This window comes from Canis lupus, chromosome X (assembly GCF_011100685.1).
Source record: "Canis lupus familiaris isolate Mischka breed German Shepherd chromosome X, alternate assembly UU_Cfam_GSD_1.0, whole genome shotgun sequence".
Lineage (NCBI taxonomy): Eukaryota > Metazoa > Chordata > Mammalia > Carnivora > Canidae > Canis > Canis lupus.
The window spans coordinates 9,505,241-9,518,467 of record NC_049260.1 but is presented as its reverse complement, the minus strand read 5'-3'; the positions used below and the strand labels follow the sequence as shown (position 1 = coordinate 9,518,467).

The 13,227-nt window shown below is 45.5% G+C and overlaps 1 non-coding gene across 1 annotated transcript; it reads right to left on the bottom strand.

Annotated features, from left to right (window-relative positions):
- Positions 1-11,556: 11,556 nt before the first annotated feature.
- Positions 11,557-11,663, bottom strand: LOC119868630. Its single transcript, XR_005386617.1, has one exon. It is a non-coding gene; the product is annotated as a U6 spliceosomal RNA (small nuclear RNA).
- Positions 11,664-13,227: the final 1,564 nt, after the last annotated feature.

The following is a 13,227-nucleotide window of genomic DNA, read 5'->3' as shown; positions in this document are numbered from 1 at the left end:
CTCAGTGATACCCAAGGCGCCAGCGCACTTGCTGCAAGAACTTCTAGGCCCTGCTGACGTGAAACAGAAGCCAGAACCGCTGTGATGCTATTTTTCCCTCAATTAATTTCTTGATTTGCACTTCATTACAACCTGCTGATAACTTCATGGGCTTATACATAAGTTTCCATAAACTTAAGTTCTTTGTTTAAAAGATCTTTGGAACACTCTTCTTTTTCCACTGCAATTAAAAAAGGCTAAAGTAGTTTGCTATTGGGGCTATTTGTGGTATAAGAAATCCATAGAAATATGAGAGATTCCTTCTCTGAAATCCTTCATCAAGAAAAGGAGTCCGGGGCACCCGGGTGGCTCAATTGGTTGTGCATCTGCCTTTGGCTCAGGTCGTGATCCCAAGGTCGTGGGATCGAGGCCCAAGTCCTGCTCCCTGTTCAGCGAGGAGTCTGCTTCTCCCTCTGCCCCTCTCCCTGCTACTGTTCTCTCTCTCGTTCAAATAAATAAATAAAATCTTTTAAAAAATAAAAGTTCAAAATTTGATAGAAGTGAAGTGAATTGCTATGGAACTCCCTCTAGTAACTTGTTTCAGAATGCAAACCACAGGGGATGCTTTTATCCCAAGGCTATCCTGGCCTTAAGGCTAAGATTTGGGCAAATCTCCTCTATTAACTAAGACTTTTTTCCCAATTATGTGAATGTTTGGAGTACAAATTGTCACAGAGTGCAGGGAAAATAATTTTTTTTTGGGGGGGGACAATTTTACAATAGAGACCGGGAATTTGCAATATTAAAATTCTTTGAGATCATTATTCTATCCTCTGAGTCTAGTCTCTGGAGAGCATCTGATATATAGGAAGAGAAAATGTGAGCCCAAGGATGTTTATCATCACATTACCCCAGATTCGCGAGACACTGGAAACAATCTAAACTTATAACAAAGGGAAATGATAAAAGTAAAGTAGGATCTTATCATGTGATAAATTATTATACAGTCATTGAAATGCTTAGTATTTCATTTTGTGAAGTGACCCCTCGAGGTACTAAACTATGAATAGAAATCTTCTGAATGATCAGATGAAAAACTCACATGCTTATATATTTTAGAAATCGGGAAAGATAAAATAAGATTACAGAATTAAGCTCAAACGTATAGGTAAATGTGTAACAAGAGAAGTGAAAGAAATAAATATAATTTTATTTTATTTAAAAAAATCTCTCAGATTGAATTAAAAAAATCCAACTTTCTGTAATACACGGGAGAAGCATTTATTATTATTTCTAAAGGTTTTATTTATTTATTCATGAGAGACACAGAGAGAGAGGCAGAGGGAGAAGCAGACTCCATGCGGGGAGCCCGATGCGGGACTCGATCCCAGGACCCCAGGATCATGATCTGAGCCAAAGGCAGATGCTCAACCACTGAGCCACCCAGGTGCCCCTTTGGGAGAGGCATTTAAACCATGGTGACTCAAAGCAGAAGATAAGCAAATGGAGCAAAGACACGAAGAGAGAAAGAAAGGAAGGACAGACCCGTGGCATCAAGTACGTTCACAGTGTTGCACAACCATCACCGCGATGCATCTCCAGAACTTTTTCATCATCCCAAACAGACACTCTGTATGCGGTCAGTAATGATTTCCCATTCCCCTCTTTCCTTAGCCCCTGGTAACCACAATCCTACTCTCTGTCTCTACAAATTTGCCTTTCTCCCAGTACCTTGTAGGAGTGGCATCATATAATATTTGTCCTTTTGTAACGGGCCCTTTGTACTTGGCATAAAGTCATCAAGGTTCATCCAGGTTGTAGTGCATACTAGCATTTCATCCATTTTTATGGCTGAATACTATTCCGTCGTGTGGATAGACAACATCTTGTTCATCTATTCATCTGTTGGTGGACACTTGTTTCGACTTTTGGGCTAGCACGACTAATGCTGCTGGGAACATGGGTGTACAAGGATCTGTCCGACTCCCTGTTGTTGATTCTCTGGGGCATACGCCTGGGAGCGGAATGACCAGATCGTGTGATAATTCTAGAAAGTGTATACTTTTCAAATCTTGGTGGAAAGCAGGGCCTTCTAGGCAAGACGTAATATTCAGAAGCCATAAAGGAAATTATCTCTACATTTAGCTACATGAAAACTACGAAGCTCCTTATTTCAGAAAATGTTATTTCTAAAGCCAAAGACTGAGAAAAACATGGCAGCACCGATAAAAGTGAGTTCACACAAATCAATGAGGACAATTGGTGGATAAGCCAATAGAAAGGAGGCAAACAGGAAGTTTCTGGAGGGGCGAAAGGAGGGGAAGAAAGCAAAGGGCCACTGAACTTCTGAAAAGATACCCACTCTCACTTATAACTGAAGAATCACAAATGAGGACAACAACGAGAAACTGTTCTAAACTAGGAGTGTCTCGTGAATAAATAAATAAAATCGTAAAAAAAAAAAAAAAACTAGGAGTGGCCCCCAAAGTTGACATTTGCAACACCCAGTAGTGGCCAGAAAGTCAGTGTACATTCACGTACAATTTTGGTGGACTTGTAAATTGTCTCAACATCTTTGAAGAACAATTTGGTGACACGTGTTGCAGTTTGCGTGGCACGTAAGTTCTCTCCCAACAGAGATGTACACACGTAGATACAGAAAGTTTGCTGCAGCATAGTTTGTAGCGCGAAATGGATAGAAGAACCTCGAAAGTTTATCGCCACGAGACTAAATGGATTTTGATATATGCAGACAATGGAACGTATTCCAAGATAATGGTAGTGAAGTTACGACAAGAAGCCAGGCTTTCTGACCTTCTCTCTTCTCCATGGATTCTCTTCACTAAGTTTCAATGTGTTTGAAATTCCCTAGAATGGCGTTTGGGGTGTGCGCACACATGTATGTGCGTGTGCGTGTACACCTGAATCTTCTATTGTAATTGTTTTCTTTTTTTAAAGATTTTATTTATTTATTCATGATAGACACAGAGAGAGAGAGACAGAGACAGAGACACAGGCAGAGGGAGAAACAGGTTCCACGCAGGGACCCCAATGTGGGACTCGATCCCGGGTCTCCAGGATCACACCCTGGGCTGAAGTTGGCACTAAACCTCTGGGCCACCCAGGCTGCTCTGTAATTGTTTTCAACTGCCGCTCCTCATATTTTGTTTCTTGTCTTGCTAACGTCAATGCCAGGAGCTGTAGGGGGAAGTTTCTTCCCAGTGATGCCACCATCTCCAGAAGGAGACCCTGGCTCCTCCAGAAGTTTCGCCAGCCTCCCGCTATCAAGGAACTCGGAACAGGTGCACACAAACCTGGGCACCCCCGGGACCCTGGCAGGTGGCACACCTGAGCCTTTTCTTTCCAGAATGTATGCATCATTCCGCTGTCTTCCCACCCAGCTCCGTCTCCCATTTGCCTGAGACGTTCTCTGACCCTCCCTGAGGCCCCTCTCACTTGGCAGCATTAGGCTCAGAAGTCTGACCCGCAATCCTTAGTCCCAACAACTTCTTCAGCTTCAGCCAAGAGGCCAAAAGGATTCCTGGGAACCTGTACCGGGAAGCCACTGACCTGACGTTTGACACGCAGGTGGGCTTTGGCCCACCTCATCATGACCTCTGCGAGATATGCCTCCACTTGCTCCTTCTGCGATGAAACCCGTATCTGTGTGGGATGCCGATATGCTGCTGACCATGAATAAAAGAGTTCAATTCTCCACTTGTGTCCTATAGTTGTTAATTCCTAGAAGCTAGAGAACACCATCACCGTGGGCTACAGAGTCAACGGCTCACCTCATTACTCACACGATAATGCACTCCTTGTGTTTCACCAGACAAGTATTTTGGTGTCCTCATTTCCCTAGCATGCATAATAAATAAAAAAAGAAAGAAGCGCGTGCTAATTTTAACTCTAAAGTTGTAAGTTAATGATCTCTACCTGGTTTTCTTTTTTTTTTTTAATTTTTTTTAAATTTTTATTTATTTATGATAGTCACAGAGAGAGAGAGAGAGAGGCGCAGAGACACAGGCAGAGGGAGAAGCAGGCTTCATGCACTGGGAGCCTGATGTGGGATTCGATCCCGGGTCTCCAGGATCGCGCCCTGGGCCAAAGGCAGGCGCCAAACCGCTGCGCCACCCAGGGATCCCTCTACCTGGTTTTCTTAGCTATAACAGCAATCTGCTTGTGCTGCAGCAGTTCAAGAAGAGAGAGCTATTAAAATGCGGGTTGGGTTCTGTAACTGCTGGGTTTTGTAGGCACCAGAGAGTTCCCATTGTCCTTGGAAAATAATGCCGAAGTGCCTGTAATGACTAATTTTATCTGTTGGACCTGCCCTCCAAAGACTATAGCGAGCTCGGTCACGGTCCTCCTCTTTCCCCAGGCACACGTGGCCTTTCAGGCCTCAGGCTCCTGTTCCTGTTCCTGTGCTCTCAACCCCATCACTTTTCCCCCAGCTTTATTGAGACACCATTTACATGGAACGTTGGGTTACTGTAAGGCGGACAGCGTGCTGATATTTGATGCACGTTTATATGGCAAAGTGATTACCACCACCGGGGTAGTTAACACTTCCTCCACCTCACATAATGTTTTGGGGGGTATTTTTTTGGTGGTGAGAACACATAAGATCTCCTCTGTCAGCAGCTTTCCAGCATGCCATATAGTATTAACATTGTCACCATGTCACTGTGTATGGTCACCATACTGTGTACGACATCCCCAGAGCTTATTCGTCCCACAAGTGGAAGTTTGTCCCCTCTGAGCAACATCTCCCCTTTTCGCCCACGCCCACCCCTCTACTCTCTTTTTCTAGGAGTTCGGCTGTTTTAGATTTCCCACGCAAGTGAAGTCACACCGTATTTCTGGTCCTCTGGCTTATTTCACTTAGCATAATGCCGCCAAGGAAGCTATAACTCCCAAGCCATATGTCTTATTTAAAGTATACAATTCAGGGACGTCTGGGTGGCTCGGCTGTTGAGCGCCCGCCTTCGGCTCAGAGTGTGATCCTGGGGACCCGAGATCGAGTCCCGCACTGGGCTCCCTGCGTGGAGCCTGCTTCTCCCTCTGCCTATCTGTCTCTCTGTGTCTCTCATGAATGAATAAATAAAATCTGTAAAAAAAATAATAATAAAATAAAATCTGTAAAACTAAATAAATAAAATGAAGTATACAATCAGCAGCTGTGAGTATGGTCACAGCAATGGGTTGCCATCGCAACAATGCATTTTAGAATATTCTCGGCACCCTAAAAGGAAACTGTATGCCAAGTAGGAGTCCATCCTCCTTTCTCCATGTCCCCAGCCCCTGGCAACTGCTAGTGTACTTGCTCCATGGGTTTGCCTTTTCTGGATGTGGCATATACATGGAATCATACAATCGGTGGCCTTCTGTGGCTGGCTTCTTTCACTTAGCAGTATTGATTTTTTTTTTAAAGATTTTATTTATGTATTTGAGAGAGAGCAGAAGCCAGGGAGAGGGAGAAGCAGACACCCCCATGAGCAGGGAGTCCGAAGCAGGGCTCGATCCCAGGACCCTGGGATCAGAACTTGAGTGGAAAGCAGATGGGGCCACCCACCTGGGATCCCTCCCTTAGCATGTTTTCTTTTTTTTTTTTTTTAAGATTTTATTTATTTATTCATGAAAGATACAGAGACAGGGAGAGGCAGAGCCACAGGCAGAGGGAGAAGCAGGCTCAATCCCGGGACTCCAGGATCATGTCCCGGGCGGAAGGCAGGCGCTCAACCACTGAGCCACCCAGGGATCCCCCTTTAGCATGTTTTCAAGGTTTGTGCACGGCCGGCCGTGGAGCCCGCACCCATGCTTCGTCCCTCTTTGCAGCTGGATGACCCTCCGTTGCATGTATGGGCCACTTTTCGTTGCTGTGCCTGTGCAGGGTCACCTGGGCTGTTCCGGGCGCTTGGCCATTAGCAAGAAGGCCTTGACTGACGCCCGCTTGGGCTTTCGTAGAGACCTAGATTTTCATTTCTCTGGGGCCTATACGAGAGGAGGAATTGCAGGTCCCGTGCCAACCCTACGCTAACCTTTTGAGGAAGTGTCAAACTGCCTTCGGAAGTGGCTGCACCATGTGACAGCCCCCCGCCCCCCCGCAGCACAGGAGGGTTCCGTTTCAGGCCGGCCTCATCCACCGTTGTTGCTGCCCGCCTGTTAAAACGAAAGCCAGCCTCGGGGTGCGAGCTCTGGCTTCTTGGGGTCTTCATTTGCATTTCCCCAACGCCTCGGGACCGCAGCCGGCTGACTAGCTTGGAGGGGCAAGGTGGATTCGGATTGTCCCCACCCTTTATAACGCGTTCCTCCTAGTTCTGCACGCGCGCCGGCGGGCCCGCCCGCCCCCAGGCCCCGCCCAGGCCCCGCCCAGGCCCCGCCCCTGCCGCCGGCTCCCAGCCCCAGGCCCCGCCCCGCCCGCCTGTGGGTAATTCTCGGCTCTCTTTCCCACCACGCCCAGACCCAAATGACTCCTCACTTCCGGGTCTTGGCGCCGACGCCCCAGTGGCGAGGACTTCCCTTTCTCTTTGCAAAGAGAGCGCGCTCCGCGAGTGCAGGGCCGGGCTGCGATCCCCGGGCTGCCCTTCCCGCCCAGACCCGACGCCGGCGTGAGGCCCCCCGCGGGGTGACAGTGGGCCTCGGGCACAGGCCTGAGAGCAGCCCCCCGCCCCCGGACTGCACTGACTTTATGCACCGGCCTGTTCTCCACCGTGAGAGCCAAGCCTTCTAATCTGATCTCACCCCAAAGAATAGCCCCCCACCCCCCTTAGCCTCTTGTTAAAAGATGCTCAGCGCTCCGCCTTCTGCCTCCACCCCTGCCCCACCAGCCTTGCGAGGCCCGATGGGGCCAAGTCGCCCCGTTTAAAAGGATGAAATCCGGGGGCGCCTGGGTCGCTCAGTGCTTGTGCATCTGCTTTTGGCCCAGGGCGGGGTCCCGCGGTCCCGCAGGGAGCCTGCTTCTCCCTCTGCCTGTGTCCCTGCCCCTCTCTGGGTGTCTCTCATGAATACATAAATGAAAAAATAAAGTAAAACAATAAAAATAAAAAATAAACAAAAGTATGAAATCTGTGACTGAAATAACCAAGGGGATGCAGCGAGAAGCAATGGAGCCAAGTGCTAAGAAGTTGAACTCTAGAACCAGACCATCTGGGCTTGAACCTCAGCTACCCAGTTCATCAGTCTCTCCTTCACTCAGTTTCCCTGGCTGTAACACAGGAGTCCTCGTGCGAGCCACCCCACAGGGATGGTGTCAGAGGGCTTCCAACAGTGCTGGGCACCCAGGAGGCATGGTTGTGCGTGAGTTGCTAACACTTCCAAGCCCATTCGAAGAATACAGTAAGGCTGTTTATTTTATTTTATTTTATTTTATTTTATTTTATTTTATTTTATTTTATTTTATTTTAATTATTTTATTTTATTTTATTTTATTTTTGCAGTTTTATGACTCTTTATTCTGTTTTATAAACACATACAATCTTTTAGATATTTTTGTGACTCTCCAAATACTCCACTTTTGTTGCAACTCTAAAAATCATTTAACCAAAATACAATATTTTACAAGCATGTATTCTAATACACAAAGATATCGAGTCTAATAAGCAGAATTTACTTTTTTATGATCTTATTTGTTTTTTTATTTTTTTTATTGGAGCTCAATTTGCCAACATATACCATAACACCCACGGCTCATCCTGTCAAGTGCCCCCCTCGGTACCCATCACCCTGTCACCCCAACCCCCACCTACCTCCCCTTCCACTACCCCTTGTTCGTTTCCCAGAATTAGGGGTCTGTCATGGTTTGTCACCCTCACTGATATTTTCACTCATTTTCTCTCCTTTCCCCTTGATTCCCTTTCACTATTTTTTGTATTCCCCAAATGAATGAGACCATACAATGTTTGTCCTTCTCCGATTGACTTACTTCACTCAGCATAATACCCTCTAGTTCCATCCACGTTGAAGCAAATGGGGGGTATTTGTCATTTATAATGGCTGATGAATATTCCATTGTATACATAAACCACATCTTCTTTATCCATCATCTTTCGATGGACACCGAGGCTCCTTCCACAGTTTGGCTATTGTGGACATTGCTGCTAGAAACATCGGGGTGCAGGTGTCCCGGCGTTTCACTGCATCCGTATCTTTGGGGTAAATCCCAAACAGTGCAATTGCTGGGTCGTAGGGCAGATCTATTTTTAACAATTTTGAGGAACCTGCACACAGTTTTCCAGAGTGGCTAGTAAGGCTGTTTAAAGGGATAACGAGGAGGCATATTGCTTGGCACACCGGGAGCTTCACAATATAGCATTACGTCCAAGAAGCAGATGTCAGGACAGCAGCCACTGGAGATAGCCACGTATCATAAACATGCATGGACCCATCGAAGATTATACACTGGCGGGCTAACAGTGGTTTTTAACCGAGTAGCAGAAGAATTGATTTTATTCATTGATCAGTCTTCTCCTTATTTTCTAAGTGTTCACTGTTACTTATACATGACTTAGATACTGTTTTAGGGTAAAGAAAATAGTTCTCCGCTTCCCTCGTTGAATCCTGTGACCTCCTGGTTTCGGGTCCCCTCTGTAGGGGAGGTACATGAACAACTCGGATTGTTCCGATTGCTTTGTTTGTTTGCTTGCCCGCTTTGGGGGCATGGATTATATTTAGAGAGAGTGGTTAACCATTTTGGTTTTAGTCTTCCTACAAATTTATGTTTCCTTAAGTATCTACTCTCATGCAAGCTTACGGAGGCCGAGCTCGGCTCCAACAAGCAGTAGGATCCGTGGGTCTTGCCTCCCGTTCCAGGCTTTGTCCTACTACTGTGCCACCTTTGGTCGCCAGTCATTGGTCACTCGTGTCTGCTAGAGCCTCAGGTACCCTACCCTAGGAGACTTGTTAGCCAGTTGCGACTTGAAACGTTCCACCACAGGATTTTTTTAAAAGAGATTTTATTTATTTTATTTCATGAGGGACCCAGAGATCCACCACAGGATTAAAACAACAGGCCTTTCAAATTATTTCAGCTGAGAGGTACCAACAAGTTTGAACAATAACATTTGATTAATTAACACAGAAAATCAGGTCAGTCAGTCCCAGTTGGTTTCTGTCTGTAGATAAAACTGAAATCATCCTGGTTGTAATTATGCAATGTCAGAACAGCGCGTCCGATTCAGGAAGAACCTCAGGCCTACTGATAGTTTGGTGTCACACAGTCCAAACATTTGGATGCCCGGATTCCGTGAAGCTGGGTGTTGGGGTGCTACTGTCTATGTTTCCTTTTCTGTAAAAACCAGTAATGACTCATACTCCAACATCCCTCATGGAATTGTTTGAAAATGTGCAGAATAAGTTCTGCCTGTGATCCCAAATTTTTATCATAAGACAAAAGATGCTCCACACATCCCCAGTGAAAAGTTCAGGACGACCTCTATGAAGTGGGGTGGATCTAAAAAAAATGGACCAGAACCTATCATGGTGCTGCACCTGGCAGCCTTGTACCTGACCTAAGGAGAAGGGGTTATTTTTTTTAAGATTTTATTTTTTATTCATGAGAGACAGAGACACAGGCAGAGGGAGAAGCAGGCTCCCTGTGGGGGGGCCCAATGCGGGACTCGATCCCAGGACCCCGGGATCACAACCTGAGCCAACGGCAGACACTCAACCTCTGAGCCACCCAGGCACCCAGGAGAAGGTGTTATTATTCGAGATCCAGGTTAAGAATTTCCTGACATTTAGGGACGCTGGGGGGCTCGGCGGCTCAGGGTGTGATCCTGGAGTCCCAGGATGGGAGCCGACTTCCCCTCCCTCTGCCTGTGTCTCTGCCTCTCTCTGTGTGTCCCTCATGAATAAATAAATGCAATCTTAAAAAACAAGAATTTCCTGACATTTATGAATGTGCCATAGTTTACTTATCAGCCACCTATCCACCCAGTATCTATTCAAATCAAGTATTGCACTTGAAAAGCACTTTTAAAAGACGTCTGCGCAGAATGAGACATGCCTAAACCAGCAGAGACAGACAGATGAAGGGACGGGCAATGTTTGGAAAAAGTATCCTCACATTTCTACATCCTTGGTGTTTCTTCTTTTTGTCTAGTTGTATGGTTACGTCTCCCTCCCCTGACTTAATCCCACACCAGTTTGTTTAGGCCTGGACCTTGCATCCTGACCACAGAGGACGTGACACATCGTCAGTGACATTAGAGTCTCGGGGTTTCTCAAAATACCATCCCAAAGCCACCCAGATCTAGATAATGTGGGTCGTTGTTGAATATTGCAACAACCCGTACCTCGCCGCACACCTACTGCATACACAGCTCCAGGAGTGCAATTTGGAGACCTGCATGTTAATCGAACTTTCTGAATGATTCTATGCACACACGACAGTTAGGGAGTGAAGTGTCCATTGTTTAGGTGAACATCCTTTGATTAGGAGACTGACCTTAACCCACAGCTGGAGTATCAGAGATTGGGACCAAAGCCAGTGGCACCTCCTAGCTCCCTACCCTGCTGTCCAAGATGGTGGAGGGGTCAGGAGTGGGGCAAGGAACAATCCTAGCACTGTGAAAATGATTCAGAGTGCACAATAGGACACTGGTAAGAGAATGAAAAGGCAAGACGAGACAGGGAGAAAATATTTACAAATCACATATCTGATGAAGGACTCAGATCCAGAATTATCTAAACAACTCTCACATTCCAATAATAAAAACAAAACAAACAACTCAATTTAAAAGTCACCGAAAGATTGGCTCAAACATTTCACTAAAGAAGAGAGGCTGATAGCAAATAAATACATGAGTAGATGTTCTACATCATTAGTCATGAGGGAAATATGAACTAAACCCAGCATAAGTTTAGTAAGAGTGGCTACAATTTTTTTGAAACTGATAATGCTGCCAAGGATGTGAAGCCATTGGAAATCCTATGGGTCACTAGCGGCAATGGAAAAGGGTCCTGCCATTTTAGAAAACGGGTAGTCCTTGTAAGACGAACGTGCACTCAGGGCACCTGGGTGGCTCAGTCGGTTAAGTGTGTGTCTCTCTTTTTTTTTTTTTTAAGATTTATTTATTTATTCATGAGAGACACACACAGAGAGAGGCAGAGACACAAGCAGAAGCAGGCTCCCTGCGGGGAGCTCGATGTGGAACTCGATCCCAGGACCCTGAGATCACAACCTGAGCCAAAGCCAGACACTCAACCACTGAGCCACCCAGGGGCCCAAATGGCCGACTCTTGGTTTCGGCTTAGGTCCTGACCTCAGGGTCGTGGGGTTGAGCACAGCGTCAGGCTTTGCGCTCATCGCAGTGTCTGCTTCAGATTCTCTCCGTCTCCCTCTCGAGTCCTCTTTCTCTCTCAGATAAATAAATTAATTAAATCTTTTAAGACAAACAAACAAACATGAATCTGCACTCAGCACGTAACTCAGCATTCCCACTCCCAACCCCAGTATGATGGTATCAGGTAGGGCTTTGGGGGGTGACCAGGTCATGAGGGTGAAGCCCCAGGAACAGGATCAGTGCACTTAAAAAAGGACATTCTCTCTCTCTCTCTCTCTCTCTCTCTCTCTCTCTCTTAAATATGGCATACTTCACAAAATTGCATGTGTTCCCTGCACAGGGGCCACACTAATTTTCTCTGTAGCGGTTCCATTTTGATGTGTGAGCTGCCAAAGTGAGCACTCCCTTGCCCTCTTTCTGCCATTGAGGCACAACGAGAAGACAGCCCTCTGTGACCCTGAAGAGCCTCCCCCCCAGAACCTGACCATGCTTGGCACCCTGATCTCGATCTTCCTGCCTCCAGAACTGTGAGATAGAAATTTCTGCTTTTTTTTTTTTTGAAATTTCTGCTTTTTATAAGCCACTGGGTCCATGGCACTTTGTTATAACGGCCCAAAGTAAGGCAACAGGAGAGATGGAAACACACGCCCACATAAGCGTCTGTCCAGGCAAGGTTTATAGCGGCCCCGTGCATAATCACCCCAAACTCGGAACAACCCAAGTGCCCCGTCAACAAGGAAACATAAACAATCCGTGGTGCATACTGTGATCGATACTGCTCTGCCATAAAAAAGAAGAAAGCACCGATCCGTTCAACAACATGAACGAGTCTTGGGATCCTGGGGTGGCTCAGCGGTTGAGTGTCTGCTTTGGCTCAGGGCGTGATCCCATAGTCCCAGAATCGAGTCCCACATCGAGCTCCCTGCATGGAGCCTGCTTCTCCCTCTGCCTGGGTCTCTGCCTCTCTTTCTGTGGGTATCTCATGAATAAATAAATAAAATCTTAAAAAAAACAACAACAACATAAATGAGTCTCAAAGCATTATGGGGAGTGAAAACGAGAGACAAAAGATGACGTACTGTTAAGATTCCATTTATATGGCATTCTATAAAAACCCAATCTATAGGGACACAGACTCATGGTTGCCAGGAATTGGGGATTGGTGGGAAGTGGTGGGAAACTTTTTGAGGTGAGACAAATATGCTCTGTCTTGGTTGTGGTGGTCGTGACATGACTTGGTTTCTTTCTTTCTTTCTTTCTTTCTTTCTTTCTTTCTTTCTTTCTTTCTTTCTGTCTTTTTTTAGATTTGAAGATCCAATTGGCTTTATTCAATGATTTTATGAATCAGGCAACACCCACTTACCATGTAGAAAGGAGCTCTGAAGAACCGTACAAAATGGGAAGCTCTTACAGGCAGAAGGGGGAGGGATAAGGAAAGACTGAATTACTACATCTTCCTTTGGGGCACAAAAAAAATAATCTACGCAGCAGATTTTCTCATTGCTGCTGACCAGAAAATTCCGGACTGACAGGTTAGGACTGAAATCTTGGAAAAAGTTGAAATTGCATTTAGGTTAGATATTAAGCTTCGGTTTGTTGACATAGGTTTAGCACAAGTGACTTCATGTTGGGCCTTTTGTCTCTTTTTTTTTTTTTAACAGAAACATATTCACACTTAAATGATATAACATATAAATTTCAAAATATATAAAATAAAACATTATCTATGATTTTGTTTCTTAAAACTCTTAGAACTGTATACATAAAAAGGACAAATGACACTATCGGTAAACTAAACCTGCATGATCAACAATGAAGAAAGTTGGACCCACAAGCATAAAACTAATACATTCACTATTTTCCAAGTGAAGACTTACTCGTGCTAGTAGAACTTAAGAAGGAAGTGTTTCTTTTTTTTTTTTTTAAAGGCTTAAAAAGTATTTTAATAAGTTGATGCTGGAAGTGT